This window comes from Myxine glutinosa, chromosome 9 (genome assembly GCF_964187855.1).
Source record: "Myxine glutinosa chromosome 9, kmMyxGlut1.1, whole genome shotgun sequence".
Lineage (NCBI taxonomy): Eukaryota > Metazoa > Chordata > Myxini > Myxiniformes > Myxinidae > Myxine > Myxine glutinosa.
Genome location: NC_136269.1, coordinates 45,989,645 through 46,010,615, shown reverse-complemented (window position 1 = coordinate 46,010,615; position 20,971 = coordinate 45,989,645). Strand labels below are relative to the sequence as shown.

The 20,971-nt window shown below is 45.7% G+C and overlaps 1 protein-coding gene and 1 long non-coding RNA gene across 2 annotated transcripts in view; one reads left to right on the top strand and one right to left on the bottom strand.

Annotated features, from left to right (window-relative positions):
* Positions 1–20,971, top strand: part of TANGO6 (transport and golgi organization 6 homolog) — a gene marked incomplete in the record, with an annotated part of 435,716 nt that overhangs the window by 272,987 nt on the left and 141,758 nt on the right.
* The window catches only part of LOC137435417 (uncharacterized), a 120,029-nt gene continuing 107,174 nt past the window's right edge, over positions 8,117–20,971 (bottom strand). The window contains exon 3 of the long non-coding RNA XR_010986071.2: positions 8,117–8,152. This is a non-coding gene — a long non-coding RNA (uncharacterized LOC137435417). The remainder of the gene's footprint in view (positions 8,153–20,971) is intronic.

The following is a 20,971-nucleotide window of genomic DNA, read 5'->3' as shown; positions in this document are numbered from 1 at the left end:
GCAAACAACAACAACAAAAAAAAACTTTGAAACCACGTGGCAGTAACGACCACAGAACCCCCCCCCCCCCCCCTCTATTTACATGAAATGGTTTGGTCCATTCGCAAAGCCAAAGCGAACGGCTTGCGAGTACGGTGACCATACCTTGGGAACCACTTGTCCGATTAATTTCAAACCTTGAAAAGGCACATCCTCGGGTCCCCAGCAATATACCTGGCAAGTTTCAAGTATATCGGACCGGTAGTTGTCGAGAAACAGCGGTCGCATACAGACAGACACACACACACACACACACACACACAGAGATTGCTGGAATTATATAGAGACTAGGGCATGCCCGTACTATATATATATCAAAAATTATATCCCCCCCCTCTATTTACATGAAATGGTTTGGTCCAAAGCGAACGGCTTGCGAGTACGGTGACAATCCCCCCCCTCTATTTACATGAAATGGTTTGGTCCAAAGCGAACGGCTTGCGAGTACGGTGACAATCCCCCCCCCTCTATTTACATGAAATGGTTTGGTCCAAAGCGAACGGCTTGCGGAGTTTGGTAAAGAAATCGCCATAGCGTGCACAGTCGCAAAGTAGTTTTAATTAGTTTTAAAACATAGTTTAACGCCAACATAGTTTGCCAACGTGAAATAAATGAATACGCTCTCAAATGTGCCGTCCGAGGCAGAGTCTGTTCGCCACGTTCGGCACACGTGATAGCTCGCTGCTCTCTGATTGGTTGAATCGTTTTTTGGACATAGCTCGGTAACTACTTGTCCGATTAATATGAAACCTTGAAAAGGCACATCCTCGGGTCCCCAGCAATATACCTGGCAAGTTTAAAGTATATCGGACCCGTGGTTGTCGAGAAACAGCGGTCACAGACATACAAACATACAAACATACACACAGAGATTATTGGAATTATAGATAGACTAGGGCATGCCCGTACTATATATATATCTAAAATTATATCCCCCCCCTCTATTTACATGAAATGGTTTGGTCCAAAGCGAACGGCTTGCGAGTACGGTGACAATCCCCCCCCTCTATTTACATGAAATGGTTTGGTCCAAAGCGAACGGCTTGCGAGTACGGTGACAATCCCCCCCCTCTATTTACATGAAATGGTTTGGTCCAAAGCGAACGGCTTGCGAGTACGGTGACAATCCCCCCCCCTCTATTTACATGAAATGGTTTGGTCCAAAGCGAACGGCTTGCGGAGTTTGGTAAATAAATCGCCATAGCTCGGTAACTACTTGTCCGATTAATATGAAACCTTGAAAAGGCACATCCTCAGGTCCCCAGCAATATACCTGGCAAGTTTCAAGTATATCGGACCCGTGGTTGTCGAGAAACAGCGGTCACAGACAAACATACAAACATACAAACATACAAACATACACACAGAGATTACTGGAATTATAGATAGATATGCCGTTCATGCCGAACATACAGTATCGTCGAACCTGTCATATATCACAATCGCCGTGCTCTACCTGTAGGTTTTTTATTCAGTGTGAAACAGAAACAAACCTATTGTTAAAATGACCATCAAATATCAAAAGCATCAGCGTTACGTCTCTTCCAACAAAACGGTACGTACCAAACCCTTGTGGGGTATAATCTAGATTACAGTAGATCTTCCCTCAGTTCTGTAAGTAAAACTTACCTCACGGATGTCTGGATTCCTCCAAATTTCTTTGTTTAATTTTATAAACAGCATTGGCGACTGTTTGAAAAGCTAATCATGTGTGTGTGGTTTATAATATTTTACAAGCCCGGCTACGCCGCTGTTAGACTTTTGGTCTTGTTATTTTACTTCATCGTTTGCTAGTATCTTACATATCCTTAATTATTGCCACTTTTGCAGCTGTTTTTGCACAAACACCATTTTGTACAATTACAAGAAACCAGCATCGGCTCTCCTACCCGGAGAGCACTCCCACTCACCCGGAGGGTACTCACGCCCGCTCAGAGGGCGGGAGTATCCCGTGGGCAATTTAAAGTGGGGATATTTGAACAAAGTGATGTTTTTTGGGACACATATTTTTTACACTACACCTGAAAATTATTTTTTGGACATACTGAAATCAGACATGGCTTGCTGAACAACACTGTGGAGTTTTTGTGATGTAAAGTGCCAAGTGATCAATCTTGAAGCTTTCATCATATAAAACATGAGTGTCTGTCTGTCTGTCCATTCCCAAACTACTCCATGTCTGTCCATGAAGTTTAGGAGTCGCGGAAGGCGAGAGAACGAGGCCATTCGTAGGGTTCGAAGATGGTTTATTGTAACAGCAAGATCCAGCACACTAAACTCGAACGGAAGTCGGCACGCTTATATAAAGCCGAAAGCCCTCTTCGGAGGGCGTGGCTCCGGCAACCGCGCGTGCGTCACGTCCGCACAACCACAAGTCCAACAGGCCCGTGCACGTGTATTATGCCCAAATAAGGTAATCACATAAGGTAACCGCCACATATGTCCCCCCAGAATGCACTCCACGGGCCTATGCGTAGGCCGAGGCGACCGAGGGGCTGGGCAAGGCCTCGGGGGAGGCTGCCGAGGTTCCTCGCGGGCCTCCCGAGGTTGCAGGTCGCGGGTGCAGTGCCGAGAAGGCTCGAGCGGTGCACGCGAAAAGCGGGTGAGCCAACCGAGGGGCTGGTCAAGGCCTCGGGGGAGGCTGCCGAGGTTCCTCGCGGGCCTCCCGAGGATGCAGGGTCGGAGAAGTAGTTGTGGTTGTTGGTGTAGTTGCGCGAGGGTGACGAAGTGGCCATGCCGCTAACGTCAGCGCGCGCGGTGACGAAGCAGCCGCGCCTTCGGAGGGTCTTGGAATAGGTTCGCCCCTCCGGTCGTAGAGGAGGAGCCGAGCGCGGTGCGCGAACCTCATAGTCATGGCCATCGTCGTTACCGAAACTCCGGCATTTCGAAACCACGTTCGAAACTGCGCCCAAAGCCGTGCGGGAGAAGCCGGCGTCACCAGCTTAGGTGGCTTCCCTGGCTAGGGCGCGCTTGCCGTGTTCGTTCGCAGCCCCTGAATCCGTTCGGGGGCAGTCAGAGGTCACCAGTTTAGGAGTCGCGGAAGGCGAGAGAACGAGGCCATTCGTCGGGTTCGAAGATGGTTTATTGTAACAGCAAGATCCAGCACACTAAACTCGAACGGAAGTCGGCACGCTTATATAAAGCCGAAAGCCCTCTTCGGAGGGCGTGGCTCCGGCAACCGCGCGTGCGTCACGTCCGCACAACCACAAGTCCAACAGGCCCGTGCACATGTATTATGCCCAAATAAGGTAATCACATAAGGTAACCGCCACAAGTGTCTGTCTGTCTGTCCATTCCCAAACTACTCCATGTCTGTCAATGCCTGTCCATTCCCAAACTACTCCATGTCTGTCCATTTCCCAAACTAGTTAGCCCCGTCAAACCTTCTGGAACGTTTTGGGTTCCCAGCGGATGTTGTAAGCTAGGTAGGAGGTTTCATAAGTTCCTCAATGAAATTATGATTTTGAAATTAACTAGATACGAACCTACTCCAAATCTGGAAGTGGACACATGATGATAATAAGCTAGTTTGATATAATATCTCAATACAATTGGAATTTAACACAGTATTTTGTTAAAGTATCAATTAGTGATTGAAGTTATGCTGTTTGGAATTGCGTGAATACAATTATGATTTTGAATTTCCAACCGTATGGAACTGCTCCATATCCGGATGTTACATCATCACGGATTTAAATATTTGTTTATGTCACGAATGTTGGTAAAGGTTTGTTTTTATATTAATGCTATTTTATTTGTGATGGGAATTATGCTGCTTGGAATGAAAATAGAGCTATTGAGTTAAAATGAATGAGGAAATGCCGTGAGGGTTTCTACTTTCTAAGCGTGACATTCGCGGATCGCCATATGCAGATTCGCCATTGACTGGGTATAGAACCATTCAAACGGGAACGTTTTTCGTGGCTGTCCATGCTTGATGTTCGACTACAGGTGGCACAGCAATATGGAATTTATTGATCCCATGGTTTAGCATTCACCGTTTCCGCATTTTTGTTTGCTTTCGGCTCTCCATCCGTGCGTACCGCGGGTATACCTCGTGTGTGTGTGTGTGTGTGTGTGTGTGTGTGTGTGTGTGTGTGTGTGTGTGTGTGTGTGTGTGTGTGTGTGTGTGTGTGTGTGTGTGTGCGCGCCCACGCATATAGCCATATAGCTTACGCATTAGCTCCATTTATAGTCGATAAGATTGTACATTACTGCAGCAGTCTGAATATAGGACTAAATATGAAAAGTATTTAGCTCTTAACCTGTGAATGTTCAAAAGATTGCTTCCGTTTTATGGGGGAGGCGGGCGGGGTTGTGTGACGAGAGAGAGAGAGAGAGACAGAGAGAGAGAGAGAGAGAGAGAGAGAGAGAGAGAGAGAGAGAGAGAGAGAGAGAGAGAGAGAGAGAGACAGACAGAGACAGAGACAGAGACAGAGACAGACTGAGAGAGAGGGAGAGACAGACAGAGAGAGACAGAGACAGACAGAGACAGAGACAGACAGACAGAGAGAGACAGACTGAGAGAGAGAGGGAGAGAGACAGACAATTCTAGCTTAGTGAAGTACTGTATTTCTACATGAAGCAGGAAATATTTCCATCGTAATTCTTTCAAATATTGCTGTGGAGATAAAATCACCATATGGAGAACATTGCAAAAGCAATAGCACCAAGTGATGGTGTGAAAATAGAATGGCATTTAAAGTTCCTCATTATGAAAATGGAAGCAAAAACTTTATGCTCATAAAAACCAACTTCATGACCATTTAATCATGGCAAAGAAAATTGCAGCTCCTGTATTCTCACCCTCAGCTCCTCGAGGCCAGAGTATCGTATATCTGAATGTCATTGCATCAGGTGTGACAAGCAACAGTTAATTCACCTCTGCCTATTCATCAGCTCCACCCGTTGTGCATGGCCTACAATTCTCATGTTTGTGCATAACCTGCAGGGAGCTGCTCTCCATAATTAATGCCCCACGACTCAGCTGCCAAAATCGACCAAATTTCCTCTCCACTCCGCCACTCGGGCTGTGGTTTTGGTATTGCGATAACAATTACAAGAGTGTCACTCCCAACCCAAAATCCTTTGATTTCATGTAAGCACACAAGCCAGTAATTCGGTGCAGTCTTTCATGCTCCCAAGGAAGGTGGTTTAAAGGTTACAGATGTTCTTGCTGGCTTCAGAGTCGGGCTGTCTGTCCAATTTGACCACCAGTTCAATAGTATACTGGAAATTGTACACTGGATGATAGACTGATGATTTGTTCAACCTTTTCTCTTGTACTGTATTTATGTTCTGCTGTGTTAAATTATTTGATTGTGTTGAATTCTGGTACATGTACAAAGAGATTTAAATTTTGCAGAAAAAAAAAAAACTTTTTCACAAGTTCACCACCATTGATACAGCGTCTTTTACATCTCCTTATTTAACACATTACATTAGTTATTCATACCTGTTGTTTGTATAATTTATGACGTCGTTAAAAACGTTTCCTGTTTGGAATGATTTTCAATTCTATTTAACTGCCAGGCAGACCAAGTAAAATTAAATATTTCACTCCTCTCTGCGCATGCCCGATCAGGTTGAATTCAGAGCCAACGTACTGTTAAACTACAGGTTCGTTTTCTGATTCATGATCCGATTCGTGTTGAAAATATAACATTCAATTGAAATTAAGTTGTTCTTCGATCATAAACTGACGTTTGTAGACAGACAGATGGAAGAAATGAACCAATGGCTTAACCCCACCTTCCGCTTTGTGGGTACGGGGTAATAATCTTTTATCTCAGACTAGCCGAATGCACCCGGCGTTGCCCGGGTTCTTTTTGAATGAATTTACTACTATAATTCAGCTTTTACTCGCGGCCGTAGAAGATTGACTACTATAATTCAACTCAGCTTTAATTGTGAAATGGGCCCAGCCCGGCCGAGGTGGGCCTCAACCAGCCTCGCCACCTAGCCGATAACCTTCCCGGGGCCAGTCCTGACATTTTTGGTTATTTTTGAATGAATTTACTACTATAATTCAGCTTTTACTCGCGGCCATAGAAGATTGACTACTATAATTCAGCTCAGCTTTTAATTGCGAAATGGGCCCAACCCGGCCGAAGCGGCCTCGACCGGCCTCACCACCTAGCCTAAGACCTTCCCGGGCGGGGCCCGTCCCGACATTTTTAGTTCTTTTTGAATGAATTTACTACTATAATTCAGCTTTTACTTGCGGTCGTAGAAGATTGACTACTATAATTCAGCTCAGCTTTTAATTGCGAAATGGGCCCAGCCTGGCCGAAGCGGCCTCGACAGGCCTCGCCACCTAGCCTAAAACCTTCTCGGGGGCCGTCCCAAAAAATTTTGTTTTAGAGGTTTCCTCCTATCTTTCACCATTCAGGAGATTAGCACATGCAGACAAACAAACAAACAAACAAAAACTTTCTTTTATATATATAGAAGATAGATGAAGATTCTTCTTCAGAGATGCCAAACAAAATACTATCATACACCATCTGCACGCATACGATGTCTCGGCCTGACAGATTGCATCTCAAATCTTTGAAGATTATACAGTTCATTAAAAACCGCCAGAGAGAATGAGTAGGGGACGGTATGGGTGAAGAGATCTTCGAATGCTACGTACTTTCTGGTTTTGTGGCATGTCGAGACAATAATTTTCCTGTAATTGCTGTTGCCAACAGCGAGAATGCAAGCGTGGGGTCGGCCACTTAGCAAAGACTACCGAGGGAGCACGCTCCTCGTACATGTGATGGAGTTTTTGTAGGTCATCTTGAATGTCACCTGTGTTCAAACGTAACCACAAAGACTGCTCACTTGTGTGCCGTTTGTCGTATTCCTTGCAATTAAAGTTCCTCTAAGTCCCACTGAAACGTTAATGGCCCTTTAACGATTTGGTTCACTTTGGAAATTCAGCCCTGTTCTCTTAACCAGGTACAGACCGCTGATTGTGGGTTTGCGTATCATCGTATGGAATGTTTTGCCATAGTCTAACGTTGTTTGACGTGTGCAAATGACATAATGAGCATTGTGTAACCTGCACGCCATCTTTTACCACTTTCATGCTTGTATGCTCACCTGGCCATCTCATTGGCATGGTTTTGCCCACACAAGCTCTCTTTAAAGAATCGGCAACCTCTGCTTTCCTGTGTTCTACACCATGATCCTTTAGTGGGCCATCTTGGAGTTGAGCAGTCTACCAGTGAGTATTTTGGACACTCATGGCACAATGAGTGTTTAATTCAAAAGTCCAATATGCACCACCATTAACAATAAGGCTATACACAGTGTAATGGGGGGCACCTTTTGGTTGCTCCCAGACATAGTCAAAGCCAACTGAAAGGGCCCTTTGTGTATGGCAGCTCCTTGGAGAAGCTTGGCCGTCTGTAATTGCATTGAGACTGTAGGACTGCCTCCTGCTTTTTCTAGGAATGGGATGGCTCGAGGGACAGCGTGTCAGGAAGAGGCAGATGGAGGGAGGTGGGGTTGGGAAAAAAAAGGTTTAATTTTGGACCTTCGTACTCATGAGCTTCATACTCATCAAGCTGCATCAGCAGATTCACATTACCGTTGTCTTTCCCTTTGAAACATGACAATCGGAACATTTATACTCGTCTTTCCTTGGCACATTTCTCAGGAATATGATCGTTCAGCATTTTGAGGCTGGATGGTTCTTAACATAGGCAAAAGTTTAAAATTCCAACGGGCAGTATCGGCTCAATTTCTCCAGAGTTTATGGAATGACGTGCAACATGGAATGTTCTTTCCACGTGCGCTGAAGTATTGCATGAGCAATTTATTACGGCCCGTGTTTTCTTTGGCACAAGCTCCTGTTGCACTTAAATCCTTTCCTCTCACAGAATAAAGTCGAATAAATTGGCTGGGAGACCGAAAGGGCATGTTGAATGTACATTCGCTCCAAAGGCCTGGGCTCCATCACGTTGGAACATACCGCAAGGTCTTTGTCCAGAGGTGCGTCACATGTTGGGAAGGGACCTCCCGGTGGGCAAATTGCCCTTCCACATACTCACTTGCTTCATCCAGCCATTTCTGTTTCCATTTGAATGTTGGCCATTGGCTGATGGTTGCTTCCAGATGTCTCCTGGAAATGGGAGGAGGATTAAAACAGCTGAACTGCATGTCGGTATGTCTGTTTTTTATTTAATCCAGGAGAGAGAAAAAGGAGGATAATCAGAATGAGATGGAGAATAAATATAAAATGAGGGCAGGAGGAGAGGCTTCATATCAAGGAATAACATGAGCACTTTATCATACCGAATGACGTCAACAAGATAGCAATCCATTTTACATGGTAACTCCAAACACTCACAGCAAGTAAAATGTTCTTTGCATATCTCACGCTAAGACATATACAACAATAATTATGCCTGTGGTGGTATATGTACAAAGACCATTGTGCGTTTATAGCTAAAATTACACACAAGTACATACATCCATCTCTGCACCTGCAGACATGTTTTCCAATATACAGCGAGCATGATGCGTGCAGACCAGACTGGTCTATGCTTGCTTTATTCTGTTCCCGGAAGTAGCATTACATCATCACATGTGTTACAAATGATATGGACAACAACAATTAGAGAGTTCATAGAACACCTTACCAAACAAGGACAAAGGTGGGGCTTGTGAGCGGAAACTTTGATTGGTTGTACTGATGTAAATTGTCATAATGTTTTGTCCAAGTACTGCTAAACGGAAGGTTTTTGAAAGTGCCAGTGAGGTAATTTGTCTTCTACAATGTTCAAGCATATAATTAAATTTAAATGAAATGAAGGTTTTCAAGGTTGTAAAAGAAAACTTTCTTCAGAAGTTGACAGCATTGATGCAGTGTCTTTTACACCACCTTATTTAACACGTTGCATTAGTTTGGCGGATGTATTGGTTTCGGGCACGTGTTACTTTGGCTGATGTGTTGGTTTGACGGATGTGTTGGTTTGACGGATGTGTTGGTTTGGTGGATGTGTTGGTTTGGCGGATGTGTTGGTTTGGTGGATGTGTTGGTTTTGGCGGATGTATTGGTTTGGCGGATGTATTGGTTTGGCGGATGTGTTGGTTTGACGGATGTGTTGGTTTGGTGGATGTGTTGGTTTGGTGGATGTGTTGGTTTGGTGGATGTATTGGTTTGGTGGATGTATTGGTTTCGGGCATGTGTTACTTTGGCAGATGTGTTGGTTTGGCGGATGTGTTGGTTTAGCGGATGTGTTGGTGTGACGGATGTGTTGGTTTGACGGATGTGTTGGTTTGGCGGATGTGTTGGTTTGGTGGATGTGTTGGTTTGGTGGATGTGTTGGTTTGGTGGATGTATTGGTTTGGTGGATGTGTTGGTTTGGTGGATGTATTGGTTTGGTGGATGTATTGGTTTCGGGCATGTGTTACTTTGGCTGATGTGTTGGTTTGACGGATGTGTTGGTTTGGCGGATGTGTTGGTTTGGTGGATGTATTGGTTTCGGGCATGTGTTACTTTGGCTGATGTGTTGGTTTGACGGATGTGTTGGTTTGGCGGATGTGTTGGTTTGGTGGATGTGTTGGTTTGGCGGATGTGTTGGTTTGGTGGATGTGTTGGTTTGGTGGATGTGTTGATTTGGCGGATATGTTGGTTTGGCGGATGTGTTGGTTTGGTGGATGTATTGGTTTCGGGCATGTGTTATTTTGGCTGATGTGTTGGTTTGACGGATGTGTTGGTTTGACGGATGTGTTGGTTTGGCGGATGTGTTGGTTTGACGAATGTGTTGGTTTGGCGGATGTGTTGGTTTGGTGGATGTGTTGGTTTGGCGGATGTGGTGGTTTGGTGGATGTGTTGGATTGGGGGATTTGTTGGTTGGGCGGATGTGTTGGTTTGGCGGATGTGTTGGTTTGGCGGATGTGTTAGTTTGCCGGATGTGTTGGTTTGCCGGATGTGTTGGTTTGCCGGATGTGTTGGTTTGCCGGATGTGTTGGTTTGACAGATGTGTTGGTTTGACGCATGTGTTACTTTGGCGGATGTGTTGGTTTGGCGGATGTGTTGGTTTGGTGGATGTGCTGGTTTGGTGGATTTGTTGGTTTGGTGGATGTGTTGATTTGGCGCATGTGTTGGTTTGGCGGATGTGTTGGTTTGGCGGATGTGTTGGTTTGGCGGATGTGTTGGTTTGCCGGATGTGTTGGTTTGCCGGATGTGTTGGTTTGATGGATGTGTTGGTTTGGCCGATGTCTTGGTTTGGTGGATGTGTTGATTTGGCGCATGTGTTGATTTGGCGGATGTGTTGGTTTGGCGGATGTGTTGGTTTGGCGGATGTGTTGGTTTGGCGGATGTGTTGGTTTGCCGGATGTGTTGGTTTGCCGGATGTGTTGGTTTGATGGATGTGTTGGTTTGGCCGATGTCTTGGTTTGGTGGATGTGTTGGTTTGGCGGATGTGTTGGTTTGGCGGATGTGTTGGTTTGGCCGATGTGTTGGTTTGGTGGATGTGTTAGTTTGGCGGATTTGGCAAAATATAACATTCAATGGAAAATTCAGATGAAACGTGGTGGACAGGTTGGGTGTGTGACATGGACGGAATGATTCAATTTTGATGAAGATCCAGATGCGGATATGTTTAATTTTTTGAGTGATTCTTCATAATTGAGAGATACGGCCAAACACGATGTGCAGCATGATGCTTCAAAAAGTTTGGGATGGGTTATAACAAAACCAGGTGGATACGTTAGTTAGGTGACACGAACAAGCCGATTCGATTTTAGTGCAGGTCCGAATCCAGATCCGGCCTATCAGTGGGATACAAAACGTAAACTGTTCAGCCTGGTGGAGGTATGTGCTCTACCGAATACCGTTCTAGTTATGCCTGTAGAGGTATATGTGCAAGGACTGTTTAACATTTATAGGAAAATTACACGCCTTCAGATGTCTCTGCATCTGCAGACATGTTTTCCAATATCCAGCTGACATGATTTGTGCCCACACAGACAGGTATCTGTGTATGCAGGTATAATTCCATTTTCAAAGCTGTAGTTCCAAACATACAGCTGTATTTTCCACAAATGGCATATTCTTGCACATATGGATTCATTCTTCTTCACAAAGACTTTTGTTCCATTGTAAAATCAGTTGGCTGGTATATAATTTAGTTTTGGGAGTCCAGCCAAAGCAATATTCACTTTGATATATTTTCAAGGTTTCCCTTGTACACGCTCACCTTATGCAATGTCTCGAGGAAGATTAATTGACAAACTCTGCCTTTTAATCCTTCTCTGAATATCCCAGTGAGGTAAAACTCCCAAGATTCAACTGGCTGTCCGATCGCTTTGAATGGCAGAAAACGACATCAGCGGAGACATCCGCATTCTTTTGAATGAAATTGTGGTTAAAAAGTCCATGTGGTATTTTTCCTGGCTGATCTCCATCTAGTTACCACCCTCAATGCCAGACATTCCTGAGCCCAATTTGGCCTCCTTCTCAACTATAAGCCTTTACTCTCGTCCAAAACCAACATGGTTTATATTTAGTCCAAGCTAGCAGCAAGGCACAAGGTCCAGGACACCTGTCTCACGAACCTTCTAGTTGCAACTGAGCCACTCTGCCATCTGGGCCGTGACCTTTTTGGCTAAATACAGAAGGTGATGTAATTTGTTCTGTGTGGCTACACGTGTATATTTCTACCCGAGAAACCACCCCGAACACCCAGGTTGTTTGAATTAATTTGAAGAATCGTGATGGCGGTGTGACTCTCTTTCCTGCAATGTCTGTTTCTACTTTCGTGAGCATATGATATTCATATTAGTAATTTTTTTTTACATGGATCTTTCTTTTTGGAGCGGAGCATTGCTTGGGTACAAGTTGTCAGGACTATATGTGAAGTATTCAAATGTTTCCATAAGGAGATACTCGCAACTTCAAGAAACTTTTTCCCCCAACTTCTGAGTACGGTATATATACTGTAATTAGAAAATAAATATTTATACACACACACTCACTCTTCTCACAAAAAATGAAGCTACAAGAGTCTTGCAGTTTATTTTTTTAAATGATACGTTCAATTCGATTCATATTCTGGTTGATGAGGACCAGCACACAAATGCATATACACTCCGAAACAAACTTGATGTCAGTGGAAGCCAAAGTTAAGTTGCGAAGCAAAAACAACGAGGCTGTTTGAAATGAGTGACAAATTGTCAGCGAGCCATTTTGCAAATTATGACAGCCAAGATTACATTGGCAAAATGCCTTTAATAACGTGTGTGACCACCATTAATATTAATGTAGGCCTATATACGTCTTATCGTCGATATAATCAAATAATCCAGCTTTCGCTATGCGATGTTGTCTGACTCTTTGACTACAGCCAACTCCAGTTATCAAGAGACCTTGGGCAGATTGGGTAACCATAATATGCCTCCCTCAGATATCGCAAGCATGTTCAATCATATCCAGTATGGGAATAAATAAAATCCCATAGTAGGCCTACTCATATATCCTGGAGATGTTGGTCCGAGCTATGCGGTGGGCCAAAGTGGTTTGGCTTTGGAAGTTATTAGTCCCCATCCCAGAGGGGACTATAGGTTTCCTCTCCGTTTGTCTGTCCGTCTGTCCGTCCCAGCTGTGGTTTTCTGCACTGTTTCTCCATACCCTTTAACATGTTGAACTGAAACTTAATACATGGCTTTATTATGATAAGCTACAGAACAAGTTTGAGTTTTGGGGGCGTTTCGCCAATTTTTCACAGAGTTGTGCCGTTTTTGAAATTAGAAAATATCACATATTATACATGGGTCAATTTTCAGCTGGCCTGACTCCACCCCCAAATGAAGCAGCACAGATTGGCAGGCCTACGGCCTGGGTGTTAGTCCATGGCCCACTGCAGTTGGCATGATCCCATGTACTGCATATAATCACGATGTATTATATATGCACATAAACCGTACACGTTTTTGCTTCATGTATGTACATCGGGTTATTATTTTATGTTCAGCACCGAACGCAGCATTATACATCACCCAAATACAGGGATGTGTTTGCTGGTGAAAATTTTTCCTGGATTTTTTCTCCTTACAATTATAGCATATTGAACTGAAACTTGGGTGGGAACATGTATTACAAAGCCATTCTTCCTCTTGTTTCCTTTGTTCTGGTTCATTTGTGTGGTTATGAATATCGACGTAAATTATCTACCAAAATCAAGAATCGCTGCTCACCTCTACTCATTTGCTCCTGTTTTTCCCCTACCTTTGGACCGACTTGCATATTATCTTCAATCTCATTTTTCCCTCCAGGTGTTCGACATGGCTGTTCACCAACATCTCAAATCATCCTCCATCCAAAAACCATGATCTTTCTCCACCCGTTAAACCACCCCCACCCCTCCCAAAATGTAGCTTCTGTGTCCATCTTGTCCACCTCTTGCGTTCTCCCCTAAACCTCATCGTTACCCACATCCCTTGTTTGTTCTTCTCCATCTATTTTCTCCCACCACCCTGCTGTTGGCATTTCCCCCTTCTTCTGCTGTTCATCCCCCATGCAAAACAATGATCTTTTCTACTTATGTTAACCTCTTCCCCCTCCCCTCTCATTACGATCTCTTTCCAAATTTGCAGTTTTTCCTTCCTGAGAGTTTGCTTCTGCATCCATCTTGTCCAACGTGTGTGTCCTACTCTACCCCTCATTCTTTCCCACATCCCTTGCTCTATTTTGTCCCTCAACCCTGCTGTTGGTCTCCCACCCCCACCCTTTCTTTTTCAACTGTTGCTTTTGTTCTGTCGTGTCATGATCTGCTCTGTGTCCGAGCTCTTCCACGAGCCCTGATTTTCTATACACAAAAGTCCATTCCGAATATGGCAGATCCCAAATGCAGATCAAGCAGATGCCATATTGGACTGTTTGAGTGGACATGCAAAGCAAACTGTAACATTGATGCCTGAACTCAACACTCCAACATTGTGGTTGTATTAAAAATGTTGCAAGACGTGCATGGGGATAAAAAGTGCCCGTTGGTATCCATTTGAAAAACTTGTATGAAACATATCAGAGGCAGCAAGAGACTATTCGTGCTTCCGCATACTCCTTGCAGGAGAAGATACAGCACATTGGCAGGCAAGATCATGCCCGGTTACCAGACCCCGAACCCACTCCCACTCTTAAAGAATAGTTTGTATTTTTGAAGAAGTGTATTTTGTATTTAATTCAATGTATTTTGAAGAAGAGTAATAGTCCCTGGGCTTCGCTGGTGTTGATCGTCCATAAAATATATGGCTGCAGAACGTTTTGCTGCAATTATCACCAGTTTAACAAAGTTACACAGAAAGACGCTTTTTGAATTCCCCTCGTGGAAGAATTGCTGGATATAGTAGTGAAGCAAGGCAAGGCAAGACAAGACAATATAATAGTGAAACAGCTTACTTTGTCAACATTAATTACTAACCAGACTAAGGGCGACTTCAGGTCACTCTGCAAGGCCTGCAGCAAATTGATCAAATTGAATTGGATTGATATCAGATCATCAATTTGGATTCAGTCCAAGCCACTCTACGCTGGACATACTGCTTTTGCTGTCCCAACAAAGGATGGAGGTCTTCAACGCCAGACAGGAAATCAGAGCTGTCTCCCTCAGCATATCTCGCGCCTTCGATACTGTCTGGCACCGCACCCTGCTCACCAAACTCTCCTCCTATGGTATCCATGGAAATCTCCACTCATGGCTCACTGACTTCCTCTCTTGTCATAGTCTATGTGTGGCTCTAAATGGAATTCTCTCATCTCCTTTTCCTGTCCAGGCTGGAGTTCCTCAAGGCAGTGTTCTGGGCCCTGTGCTTTTTCTAGACTGTCTGAAAAATCTTCTCTATCTCTTTGCTGATGACTCTACTCTCTGCCGCTCCATATCTCAACTCTCACATCGACAGGCAGCAGCCTCTTCACTCTCTGCAGACCTGGGCAATATCACAAACTGGTCAAACAAGTGGAACATGTCTTTTAATCCTGACAAATCTCACACTCTCACTTTGTCTCACCATAAAGACTGTCTGGAAAACCCTCACATCTACTTTCTGTCAGTTCTGTCGCAGAAGAAGTTCTTTCACTCAAGTTTTTGGGTCTCACTATCTGCCATGATCTTTCCTAGGAAAACCACATTTCCAAGCTGGCCTCCAAAGCCAGTCGCAGACTGGGCATCCTCCGTCGTGCGAAGTCCTTCCTTTGCACAACTGAGCTCCTCACCACATACAAAACTTTCATCCGCAGCTGGATCGAATACTGCTCTCCCCTCTGGGCTGGTGCTCCTGCCTCACATCTAGCTCGGCTTCATGCTGTAGAAACCAAGGCTTTTATAATCATTGGTATCTCCCGCGATGAAACTGATTCTGAGGGACTTTCACTCGCTCCTCGCAGGCATGTTGACGGTCTTTCTGTCTTCTATTATCTGCTCGCCGGCCTTTCACTCCCTGCTCTGTCTGTTCTCTTCCCCCCCCCCCCCCCCCCACATGATCTCTCCATGTCACATTCAGGGCCATCCGTAGCATGCGCGTGTAGCAGCCGTCGAGCCTTGCCTCCTGTTCAGAAGTGAGGGTCCATGCCTCAGAGCCGTACAGGAGGATCGATTCGACAGTTGCAACGAATAGTTTATACTGCCTGGGTATACAAGCCTGGCTTCCTTGCTAGATTTCTGATTTAACGTCATCAACATGTTGCTATCAATGGAACCCTCTCCTCTTACCTCCCAGTGGAGACTGGAATGCTCCAAGTCAGCATTCTGAGCCCATTCTTGTTCCTCTTTTACATTAAAGACCTCATCAATACTCATGAAAATCCGTTCTTCCTTTTTGTAGATGATTCCACATTGTGTCATACAGTATCCCATCCCTCTGACAGATATATAGCACGGCACAATCATTCTCTGCTGATCTGGAATTGACTCGATGCTGTTCTCATAAATGGCAAACTTTGTTCTCACCCTCACTCCAGAAGGATCATCAAACAAACCCACCCATCTCTTTCCGTGGCGAGAACTTCTCAGCCTCACCATCAGCCATGACCTCTCCTGGGCCTACCACATAGCAAGGCTGGCCTCGAAAGCTAGCCTCAGCCTCAGAATTCTTCATTGCCCCATGTCATTTCTTGCTTAAACAAAACTACTCAGCCTACAAGGTCTTCGTCAAAAAGCTCAAGGACATACTGCTCTTCCCTTCAGGCTTGTTGGCCAGAACCACATATTTTTCTCTTAAATTTAGTGGAATCTAAAACTTGAAACTCCATTGACATTTCTTGTGATGAGACTGAAGTACAAATCTTGTTGCTCCACATTGCAGCCAATTCAGCGGTGTCTGTTTTTTACCGCCTCTGCTCTGGTATAGCACCCTCTGTTCTCTTAGCCTTCTGACCCTCCCTAGCTCCTCCGGGATGCATGCTTTCTTCTGCTGTAACCCCCCTCCTGGTTCAATTCTCAAAATCCAGGCTCTCCCCCACCTCCACTCTTTTGTGCTTCTTTTGTCTTGATTGTGGAACAGCCTTTTGGAGACTGTTCAATTGCACTCTTCCTCTCTTGGGCTTCAAGAAAACAGTGCAGCACTGTCTCATGTCACCTCCACCCTGCCCCCCCTACCCCCACCCACCTTCAATCCTTACCTGGAATATTTCTCTCACCATTAACCATATCTCTCTCAACCCTCTTACTTTCAGATTACTGTGTTGCCTCCTTTCCCTGCTCTCCTTTTTTGTTAGCTCATTCCCTTTGTTGTATCCAACTATGACCCCACTGTCCAAGACATTACCTTTTTAACCCTTCCCCAGCTCGCTCTTCAATGAGTCCGATTTTTTCCACAAAGAAAGTTTTGAAAGCTGTTGCTGAATATTTCGTGCCGAGTCTACATATTTAAGCATTCAAACATCAAAGGCTTTTGCTATATCAGATAAGGAGCCGTGTTAAGTTTCCACCCAATTTTATTCACACCACACAGGCTGTCTTACATCACCTTTGTCCTGCAACCACACAGATAATTTCCACGAAATGGACATACTGAGCATCTTTTTCCTTTCGGTCCAGCCAACAGCTACCAAACTCATGGTCATTTTTGATTTTTGGGAAATGCTTCAACTTACCGATTTGGTTCAAGTGCACTGTTGTGTATATATATATATATATTGTTGTAGATTTGAGAATGGTGCTGTAGTTTTTATTATCGTTGTAAGTGTAATGAAATTGTTGTAAATATCACCCTCCTTCCTCCATTTGTTGTGTATAAAGGTCAAAGGTCGTTCCCGTAGTTATTCCATATACAATCACGTAGCAAATCATAGATCTCCCTGTTCAGTAGTTATCTCCTTATTATGTGTATTAGTTTAAGGCCTTGTCTTCCATTAATTGACACTCCATTGCACCAAATTCAAATAAGGTAGATTCCCTTCGCAATCCCCTTTTGTCATCAATTGCCAACTGCAGTGGGCGGTTTTCTGCGTGCGGTTTTCTGCATTAGCCGCTGCTACTTTGTGGTTTTCACCGCAAAACCTCCATTGAACACGCGGTCAGATCGGAGAAGAAGGGGGAGGAGCCGCCGATCGTCATACCAAGGTGGAGCCAGCGAGCCCCGACCCGCCAATCAGGACTGGTGAGAGACCAGCTCGGGCGTGGCGCGGGTTGATCTGGAGGCGCGCTATAAAAGCGCGCGCGGAAGCCTTTGACGAAGAGGAAGAGAGAGATGCGGCAGATGAGTCCAGAGCAAAGGAAGTGACAGAGCCCCACGAGCAGTACCACGCAGCTTTGACTCCACCAGGCAGCTTTGACTCCACCAGGCAGCTTTGACTCCACCACGCAGCTTCGACTCGCTGCTACGCGGGAACCAGTTATCGGTGGCATCGGTGGCCGTCGAGGTCCAGGCCGACGTCCCGTGCGGGATCAAGCCCCAGCCAGCGTCCAGCTGAACCTTCCTCTCCCTCCAGCCATCCACCTCCTGCCATTCGTGTGATCCCCCGTGTAAGTGTGCTTGTAGTCTGTCTCTTGTCTTGTCCCTGGGTATAAGTTAAGACTGTAGTAGGTAAGCTAATTTGCACTGTCTCTTCTTCTTCTGTATTTTATGTTATTATCTTTCCTCCTCCTTTGTTACTTTTCATTGTGTACATAATAGGTAGAAATAAATCATATTCGTATTTCCTACTGCTGTCTTCCTCTTCTTCACATCCTTCGTCTTTGTCTTTTCCCCATTGAAAACCTGTGGCACGATTTGGCCAACGTTCAAGGATCGGGTCTAGTCTCTGTTAATAGTTCGTGCCGCGGTTGCTAAAACCGCTCGGCAATTAACATGTGTCCGCGGTACGAACGGGGCTGTGCACCTGCCTTTCCGGAGGTAGCTGGGCAGCGTCAGGGACCCCCGTCGGTCAGTCAGAGACGAGGGGATTAATCCCCCCTCGGTAAGGGGAACAGAGGCCGACGTTGGGTTCCATAACAATATATATTGTTACGGACACGCGGATTAAGATGTTATGATGGGCCGAGCGGAATGGCCGCCGTGTTCGCACAGTTTACCCGATTCCACCCGACGTTGACCAAATCGCGCTATGCTTAAATCAATGAAGGAAAGGACACAACGGCTGGGATAAATGAAACGACACAAGGGGTACAGTTCTCAAGACCTCCGGAGGAGGATATAATTGGTGGTGGAGAAAAGGGGTAGATTACAAGGTAAGAGGTAAAGCACAGAAGAGATAGGCACTTAGACACAATCTTATCTATCCCAGACAGACCACAGACAAACGGAACAAGACTGACTTACACAGGGATTGATGGCAGGGAAGGACAGGCAGTCGATAGCACAAGGTGCACCTTGGCTCAGGGGCAGAATCAAGCACGGTCCAGTCCAGAGATGCGGGGAGGTATTGCAGCGCTCGGAGGTGGCGTCTCTCTTCCTTCAAGTCCAGCGCGCATCTGACGTCACCTCCCTCTTCCTGCGCATGCTCAGCGGGGAGTGACACGCCCTCGGCTCGTTAGCTCCGCCCCAGATGGGATCGGTCCGCCGCTTCTATTGGGTGCGGGGGGTTACCGGGCTCCGCCCTTGACGAGGAGCTGACAGCGAGCCCCTACGTGGTAACCCCGTCGAGCACATGCTCGATGGCGGCTAACCAAGCCGGAGTGAGGACGCGCACTCCCCGCGCCGCCGCCGTTGTTGTTGTTGCTGTTGTTGTTGTTGTTGCTGAACCGTGAGGAAGAGCTGCGGGGAGGTATTGGGAGGTCCTAAACTTCCTAACGGTGCCATACAATCACATTCTGGTGTAACGAAGAGTCAGAATTAATGGAAACGAGTCCTTAACTGACATAGACTAAGAATAACTAGCAAGATGTCCTATAGTTGTCTACGTGAGATGCGGTGGACCTGGATGTGACATTTAATGGGGGAAATAGGGGAAGGTCGGGTCTACAGAGTGTTGTTTACAGAAAATGGGACTAGGGAATGGGGGATTGGGGATAGTTGGGAAGTATGGAGGAAATAGGGGAATATTTACAAGCGGATATGGATGGAGGCCAATCTCATATCCGCAACATTGCACCCTTCTCTACCTCGGGGCGCCCCGACCCGATAAATTTTTACCTACGTTAGTGTGGCACTCAGATGTAGTTCCCTCTACTATTAACTCAACCCTGAGTGCGACAGTTTTACAGATGTTCACAAATGAGTAAATATGTCCCCCTGCGACGTTGCACCCTTCTCCTCACAGAAACACACCCACAGGATAACCGAATCGTGGAAAGAATCCTCAAACTAAACATACAGCCGGTAGGGAGCATCATTTATACAAGACTACACTGATATTTACACTACGATCCAGGACCTGTTCTTTGAGGAACACATGCAGATGTTATGCATAGAGAGAGAGCACGCATGCCAGCATCGATACACCAACCCACGAGTGCCCTGTGGCCTTACGGCCTTTAATAATGTGCAGAGCACCCCATCCAAGCACCAAAAGCACCACCCCATACACACAGTCAGCACCATCCGGTGCACCAATAAAGTGTTCATAGTCACCGGTGGTGTCGCAGCCGGCCGATGTTCTGCCGCTGGTCTTGCCTTCTCTTGGCCTTCTGGCTTCTTTAGGAATAAAGAAAGGCGCCAACCGCGTCCATTTCTAAATTGTGGCCGTCAGGGGGGCCAACTATAAGTGGTTCACCTGTATGGCATAGGTGCCACGTTGACCCAGAGGTCCATCAACGGGTGGTGCTTGCCCGCAAAAGGACTGCGGTCCATGGTGGGCGGCCACAAAAATTGCGGTCCATATGGTGTATCGATCCAGGCAGCCAGCAGCGAAAGTACAGGCCCACAACTGCGGAGCCAGCACCTCTCTCTCCTCTCTCTCTGCCCCAAAGCCAGATCCTCGGAGGTGGGAGACAAAAGAAAACAAGTGAGTAAGGTGGTAAGGGCGCAAAAGTGCACGCAATATTAGGTAATGCACACTAGGGGCACATGGGAACCAGGTGAGACAGGTACGTTCCTACCGTATGCCCCCCCCCCCCCCACCAGGTAACCTACATTGCCCCTCCCTTACCCCTTACTGTATCCACAAAACACAACACTATCCATAAACATCTACTTTACACATCACCAAACGTCCCTACTGTCTTCCCCGTTCCTCCCATAAACCAAATTCGTCTTCTCTCCCTCCTAACCAATCAAATTTGCCATTTCCAACTCAACATCAAAATTTGCCATCTCCAACTCAACATCAAAATTTGCCATCACCAATTCATCATCAGTCCCTCCTAAGGAGGGAGAGATGGAATCACCCCAATGTCTCATCCACGTCGTGATGCGTCTCACAAATCCACACAGCAATTCTCCTTTCTTGCAACACAGAACAAAGGAACACAAGTGTGGAGTCATCATCACCACAGGTAAGTGGCTGCGTATGGTGCGACAGGTTCATCAATCCTAACTATTTCCTAAATGACTTTAACAA